The sequence below is a fragment of the Aegilops tauschii genome, chromosome 2, assembly GCF_002575655.3.
Source record: "Aegilops tauschii subsp. strangulata cultivar AL8/78 chromosome 2, Aet v6.0, whole genome shotgun sequence".
Taxonomy (NCBI): Eukaryota; Viridiplantae; Streptophyta; class Magnoliopsida; order Poales; family Poaceae; genus Aegilops; species Aegilops tauschii.
In genome coordinates, this window is record NC_053036.3 from 32,770,782 (window position 1) to 32,778,821 (window position 8,040).

An 8,040-nucleotide genomic window follows, 5' to 3' on the forward strand; every position below is an offset into this window, starting at 1 on the left:
TGCCAATATGAATGACGCTTATGGAGATGAACTTGCTATAGTTCCTTATGTTAAACATGAAATTGTTGCTATTGCACCCACGCATGATAGTCCTATTATCTTTTTGAATTCTCCCAACTACACTATATCGGAGAAGTTTACCCTTATTAAGGATTATATTGATGGGTTGCCTTATACCGTTGCACATGATGATTTTGATGAGTATAATATGCATGTTCTTGCTGCTCCTACTTGCAATTATTATGAGAGAGGAACTATATCTCCACCTCTCTATGTTTCCAACACGATAAAATTGCAAGAAACTGTTTATACTATGCATTGGCCTTTACTTTGTGCGCATGAATTGTTCTTTTATGACATGCCGATGCATAGGAAGAGAGTTAGACTTCGTCATTGCTTGATATATGTTGCTTTGTGCTCACTACTAAATGCCAAATCATTGCTAATTAAAATTAGCTTTGATATACCTTGGGATCCGGGTGGATTTACTACTTGAGCACTATATGCCTAGCTTAATGGCTTTAAAGAAAGCGCTGCCAGGGAGACAACCCGGAAGTTTTAGAGAGTCATTTATTTCTGTTGAGTGCTTTTATATAGTTTAAAAACAAAAATAAAATAAAGAGGGGAACCCAAAACTTTCAAAAAGAAAAGTGAAAGTGAGATAGACGAGCATTGTGAAAGTGGGGGACGTCCTTGAACTTTGTTCATGCCCGTGGAAACTTTGTGAATCTTAATTACAGAAAATTTTCAACAAAAATAATTATCCCCTTGTACAATTCCATTGTATTATAAAAATAATGTGCCAAGGTTTGCCTTTAGGATGTTTACAATGCATGTTGGTTTGTGCGGTGCAGGACAGAAACTTTGGCTGTAGTGCGCGATTTTACATTTTTTACTGGAACGTCAAATGGTTCTTATTATTTTTGCACTGTCTTTATATACAAATTTTTTATTTTTCATAATTTTGGCAGAATTTTTCAAGTATCAGAAGTATGGTGAATGTTCAGATTATTACAGACTGTTCTGTTTTAGACAGATTCTGTTTTTGATGCATAGTTTGCTTGTTTTTGATGAAACTATCAATTTATATCAGTGGATTAAGCCATGGAAAAGTTATATTACAGTAGCTATAATGCAAAAACAAAATATGAATTGGTTTGCAACAGTACTTAGAGTGGTGATTTGCTTTGTTATACTAACGGATCTTACCGAGTTTTCTGTTGAAGTTTTGTGTGGATGAAGTGTTCGAGGATCGAGGAGGTCTCGATGTGAGAAGAAGGAAGAGAGGCAAGAGCTCAAGCTTGGGGATTCCCAAGGCACCCCAAGTAAATATTCAAGAAGACTCAAGCGTCTAAGCTTGGGGATGCCCCGGAAGGCATCCCCTCTTTCTTCAACAAGTATCGGTATGTTTTCGGATTCGTTTCGTTCATGCGATATGTGCAATCTTGGAGCGTCTTTTGCATTTAGTTTTCATTTTTCTTTTATGCACCATGCTGGTATGAGATAGTTCTTGGTTGATTTATAGAATGCTCTTTGCACTTCACTTATATCTTTTGAGTATGGCTTTATAGAATGCTTCATGTGCTTCACTTATATCATTTGAAGTTTGGATTGCCTGTTTCTCTTCACATAGAAAACCGCCATTTGTAGAATGCTCTTTTGCTTCACTTATATTTGTTAGAGCGTGGGCATATCTTTTGTAGAAAGAATTAAACTCTCTTGCTTCACTTATATCTATTTAGAGAGATGACCGGAACTGGTCATTCACATGGTTAGTCATAAAATCCTACATAAAACTCGTAGATCACTGAATATGATATGTTTGATTCCTTGCAATAGTTTTGCGATATAAAGATGGTGATATTAGAATCATGCTAGTGGGTAGTTGTGGATTGTAGAAATACTTGTGTTGAGGTTTGTGATTCCCGTAGCATGCACGTATGGTGAACCATTATGTAATGAAGTCGGAGCATGAGGTATTTATTGACTGTCTTCCTTATGAGTGGCGGTCGGGGACGAGCGATGGTCTTTTCCTACCAATCTATCCCCCTAGGGGCATGCGTAGTAGTACTTTGCTTCGAGGGCTAATAAACTTTTGCAATAAGTATGTGAGTTTTTTATGACTAATGTTGAGTCCATGGATTATACGCACTCTCACCCTTCCATCATTGCTAGCCTCTTCGGTACCGTGCATTGCCCTTTCTCACCTCGAGAGTTGGTGCAAACTTCGCCGGTGCATCCAACCCCGTGATACGATACACTCTGTCACACATAAACCTCCTTATATCTTCCTCAAAACAGCCACCATACCTACCTATCATGGCATTTCCATAGCCATTCCGAGATATATTGCCATGCAACTTCCATCATCATCATATACATGACTTGAGCATTTATTGTGATATTGCTTTGCATGATCGTAAGATAGCTAGCATGATGTTTTCATGGCTTGTCCGTTTTTTGATGTCATTGCTACGCTAGATCATTGCACATCCCGGTACACCGCCGGAGGCATTCATATAGAGTCATATCTTTGTTCTAGTATTGAGTTGTAATATTGAGTTGTAAGTAAATAAAAGTGTGATGATCATCATTATTAGAGCATTGCCCCCAAAAAGAGAGAGAGAGAGAGAGGCCAAAGAAGCCTATATAAAAAAATGGGGCCAAAGAAGCCCGCAAAAAAGAGGAAAAAGGGGCAATGTTACTATCCTTTTACCACACTTGTGCTTCAAAGTAGCACCATGTTCTTCATATAGAGAGTCTCTTGAGTTATCACTTTCATATACTAGTGGGAATTTTCATTATAGAACTTGGCTTGTATATTCCAACGATGGGCTTCCTCAAATGCCCTAGGTCTTCATGAGCAAGCAAGTTGGATGCACACCCACTTAGTTTCAGTTTGAGCTTTCATATACTTATAGCTCTAGTGCATCCGTTGCATGGCAATCCCTACTCCTCACATTGACATCAATTGATGGGCATCTCCATAGCCCGTTGATTAGCCGTGTCGATGTGAGACTTTCTCCTTTTTGTCTTCTCCACATAACCCCCATCATATTATTCTATTCCACCTATATTGCTATGTCCATGGCTCACGCTCATGTATTGCGTGAGGGTTGAAAAAGCTGAAGCGCGTTAAAAAGTATGAACCAATTGCTCGGCTTGTCATCGGGGTTGTGCATGATATGAATGCTTTGTGTGGTGAAGATGGAGCATAGCCAGACTATATGATTTTGTAGGGATAACTTTCTTTGGCCATGTTATTTTGAAAAGACATGATTGCTTTATTAGTAGGCTTGAAGTATTATTGTTTTTCTATCAAATGATAGACTATTGCTTTGAATCACTCATGTCTTAATATTCATGCCATGATTAGACTACATGATCAAGATTATGCTAGGTAGCATTCCACATCAAAAATTATCTTTTTTATCATTTACCTACTCGAGGACGAGCAGGAATTAAGCTTGGGGATGCTGATACGTCTCCGTCGTATCTATAATTTTTGATTGTTCCATGCCAATATTATACAACTTTCATATACTTTTTGGCAACTTTTTATATTATTTTTGGGACTTACATATTGATCTAGTGCCCAGTGCCAGTTCTTGTTTGTTGCATGTTTTATGTTTCGCAGAAACCCCATATCAAACGGAATCCAAATGGGATAAAAACGGACGGAGAATATTTTTGGAATATTTGGAAAATTCCAGAAGAAGAATCAACGCGAGATGGTGCCCGAGGGGGGCACGAGGCAGGGGGGCGCGCCTGCCCCCCTCGCGGGCCACCCGTAAGGCGGTTACTGCTCTACTTTGGCCGCAAGAAAGCTAATTTTCGGAAAAAAAATCTCGACGAAGGTTTCAGTCCAATCAGAGTTACAGATCTCCATATATATATATGAAACGGTGAAAGGACAGAAGACCAGAACGCAGAAACAGAGAGAGACAGAGAGACAGATCCAATCTCGGAGGGGCTCTCGCCCCTCCCGTGCCATGGAAACCAAGGACCAGAGGGGAACCCTCCTCCCATCTAGGGAGAAGGTCAAGGAAGAAGAAGGAGGAGGGGGGCTCTCTCTCCCTCGCTTCCGGTGGCGCCGGAGTGCCTCCGGGGGCCATCATCATCACCGCAATCTTCACCAACAACTTCACCGCCATCATCACCAACTCTTCCCCCCTCTATGCAGCGGTGTAACCCCTCTTTTACTCGCTTTAATCTCTACTTAAACATGGTGCTCAACGCTATATATTATTTCCCAATGATGTATGGCTATCCTATGATGTTTGAGTAGATCCGTTTTGTCCTATGGGTTAATTGATGATCGTGATTGGTTTGAGTTGCATGTTTTATTATTGGTGTTGTCCTATGGTGCTCTCCGTGTCGCGCAAGCGTGAGAGATCCCCGCTGTAGGGTTTGCAATATGTTCATGATTTGCTTATGGTGGGTGGCGTGAGTGACAGAAGCACAAACCCGAGTAAGTAGGTTGTTTGCGTATGAAATAAAGGGGACTTGATACTTTAATGCTATGGTTGGGTTTTACCTTAATGATCTTTAGTAGTTGCGGATGCTTGCTAGAATTCCAATCATAAGTGCATATGATCCAAGTAGAGAAAGTATGTTAGCTTATGCCTCTCCCTCAAATAAAATTGCAATAGTGATTACCGGTCTAGTTATCGATTGCCTAGGGACGAATAACTTTCTCGTGACAAAAAGCTCTTTACTAAAACTAATTTAGTTGTGTCTTTATCTAAACAGCCCCTACTTTTTATTTACGCGCTCTTTATATTCTTGCAAACCTATCCAAAAACACCTACAAAGTACTTCTAGTTTCATACTTGTTTCCGGTAAAGCGAACGTCAAGTGTGCGTAGAGTTGTATCGGTGGTCGATAGAAGTTGAGGGAATATTTGTTCTACCTTTAGCTCCTCGTTGGTTCGACACTCTTACTTATCGAAAGAGGCTACAATTGATCCCCTATACTTGTGGGTTATCACCGCGGGGTCTCGTCGTCAGCCCCCTAGTACCGGAGGAGCCAAATTCTCGTGGCCCGGTTTGACACTGGCCACGGAAACCTTGAAGACGTCAGGGGGGATCGGCCGGCTGTGGAACAATGGTTCCTTCGGCTTCATTATCGTCGCCTTCCCCACATCCACCTTCTGGTCGCTGATGGTGTACAATATGGTGCACGGGGTTACGTCGGCCTGCAAAGACATGTCTGCGACGTGAGACATCCGAAGGCAACAGAAACGAGAGATTATACATTTATTGAAGAGGGCCGGTGTGACAGATACCGTGAGGGCGTCGAGCTCAGCCAAAGATGAAGCACCGCCGAGCATGTTCGAGACGGAGGACGGGCTGCTATGAGCAGGTGCGGGAGCCGGTGCAGGAGCTGGTGCGGGAGTTGGTGCAGCAGCTGGTGCGGGAGCCGGTGCAGGAGCAGCTGCAGGTGCTGGTGCAACGCTAGTCGAGCTACTCCCGAAGAAGTCGGCAAGGGGAAAGTCCGCTGCATTTTTTTTCTGGATTTTGCCTGCTCCAACAGACAACGGCCGGAACCAAGACACCATACATATCTGCAATCACCTGTTTTGCAGCAGCTACCTCTGTTGCGACTGTCTCAGCTGATTTCTTCTCAACCGCAATTTCAACCTTCTTGTCAATGTTTTCTTTAGTTAACCTCCGTCTTTCCTTTCTCTCCTCCGTGGTCTCACGGTAGTACTTCTTCCACGTGGCGCCGTCTCCGACACCGTGCACGCGTCCATACGACGGCCGAGTGTCCACCGGGAGTCCTTTCAATATGTTCAACGCCCAGTTGAATGGGGTGTCCCACTTGGGCCTCGCCAACGCCTCAGACGGCGAGTCGCTTTCGGGCGCGATCCTGTGCTGCTCTCTCTGCAAAAGGAACAAGGATCGTTTACAAACATGACTAAATGTGCAGTCGAATTGATCAGAAACTAAAATTACCAGCAGTCTCATGAACTCCGTCGTGACCGGGAAAACCTTCTTGACTGGGTCCCAATGGTACTGGGCCCTGAGGACGTCACGCTCCCGCGGAACGGTGAACTCCGCCAAGGGGTCTGGGATGCCCAGACTTTCGCGTTCTGCGTCCTCCTTGGCCCATATGGACATCTTCCCGCCGTAACCACGGCTTCTGAGGTGGTGGCACCCCATGTTCCTCTGTTGAAGCCCCTTCATGTACTTCGACTTTTCTTTGGCAGCTTCGGCATCGAAAGACGCCTTGAATATTTCAAACTGCTCTTCCATGATTGTCGGATTATCCTTTACAATCTCGGAGTAGGGTTCCTTTTTCTTGATGATCCGATGTTTCAACCTTGCTTTCTAGGCGGCCAACACGTCGCTAAACTTGGTCATGGCGCATTTGTTTATCTTCTTCATTGCCGGGTCTTCATCTGGACTTTTATATTCCTTTTCATCCTGGCCCGGGAACAAGAATACCTGGTGCAGCTTCTTTAGGAGGGAGGGCCTCATATTATCTATCTTCTTTAGTTTCTCATCGTTGATGGTGGCGGTTGTCCGTACGATGCAGCCTATTTGATTGCCGTAGCACGCGCGCACTTCCGCGGGCTCTTTTGGCTCAAAATTGCCGTCGTCCACCTCCGTGACCACCAGTCAAGTAGTCATGAGCTGGTTTGGGCGTCGTTGCCTCTTTGCTTTCGGTTCTATACCGGCTCCGCTAGTCTCGGTGCCGGTCTCGATGTCGGACTCAGTCTCCGATGCGACAGGTGGGCCCAACAAGAACAACCGTTGATCGTCGGCAAGGTTCAAAAATTCGTCTGCCGCCCGGTAGACGTCGATGCAATCACCAAAACCCCGTCCTTCATCGTTGCTAGCCATGTTTCCTATGATTAAATCTAGTCAATTAATTCTAGACCTAATAGAATGAATAATGACATAAAAGAGGCCTATGTTTTGCAGGAACGTTGATTCCTTCCCAGTGCGGCAAATCCCGGGCACTCGATATGTCCTAGTATGTAGCACAAGTCATGCCGAAATTCACGGAAAATTTCGGCATGACCTTTGCTAAAAAGTGGATAAATCGAGCACCGGAACAGAAATGAATCAACATTCCGGCAAAACATAGGCCACTCGGCTTCATTCCCTGGAAACAACGAAAGGCCACTTGGGCACAATTGAACCACTTCAATGTTGCATATAACAGGACCACTTAAGAATATGTACATGAGAAACTACAACAGTAGATAAATATGAGCAAACACAATTGAGGAATTTGCATATATCATGAACACTTCAAATTTGCATCTCCTAGTGTTTGACACTTCAAGAAAATCTACACAAATCTCATGCTCTCTCAAACTCAATTCAAAAACCAAATATAGATTATATTTAGTTAACTCCTGAACTAGATTTTACTCTAAACTAAACCCTACTGCCCTAATTAACATCTAGTTAAACAAACTCAATTCAAAAACTAAACCCTACTGAACTAATTAACATCCACATTATCTACTACTTAACATCTATTATTACCCTAACTAAAAACATCTACTATTAACCCTACTGCCCTAGTTAACTAGTACCACCACCACTACTAATTAACATCTACTACTACTACTAAAAAACATTATCTATGAACCCTACTACTAATTAACATCTACTACTACTGCTAATTAACATGGTAGGAAGAAAATGTAGAGAGAGAGGGGGGTGGGGGGAGGGGTGGGGGGGCTTATAGAGAGGGGAGAGATGGTGGCCGGGAGGTGCTCGGCGACGGAGGCAAGGGCTGCGAGGGCGGGCTTGGGCTTGGGCAGCGGCGGTCCTGGGCGGGCTCGGGCGGCGGCGGTGAGGTCGAGAGCGGCGACGGTGAGGTCGAGGGCGGCCTCGGGTGGCGGCGGTGAGGTTGAGGGCGGCCTCGGGCGGCGGCGGTGAGGTCGAGGGCGTGCGCGATCAACGGCGGCGACAGAGGAGTTGGGGGAACATGGGGGAGAGGGGGGAAAGGACTTAGCAAAATTTTAAGCTGCGCGCGGGTGGTTAAGTCAAACTAGCAGTAGCGCTGGTAGAAAAACGC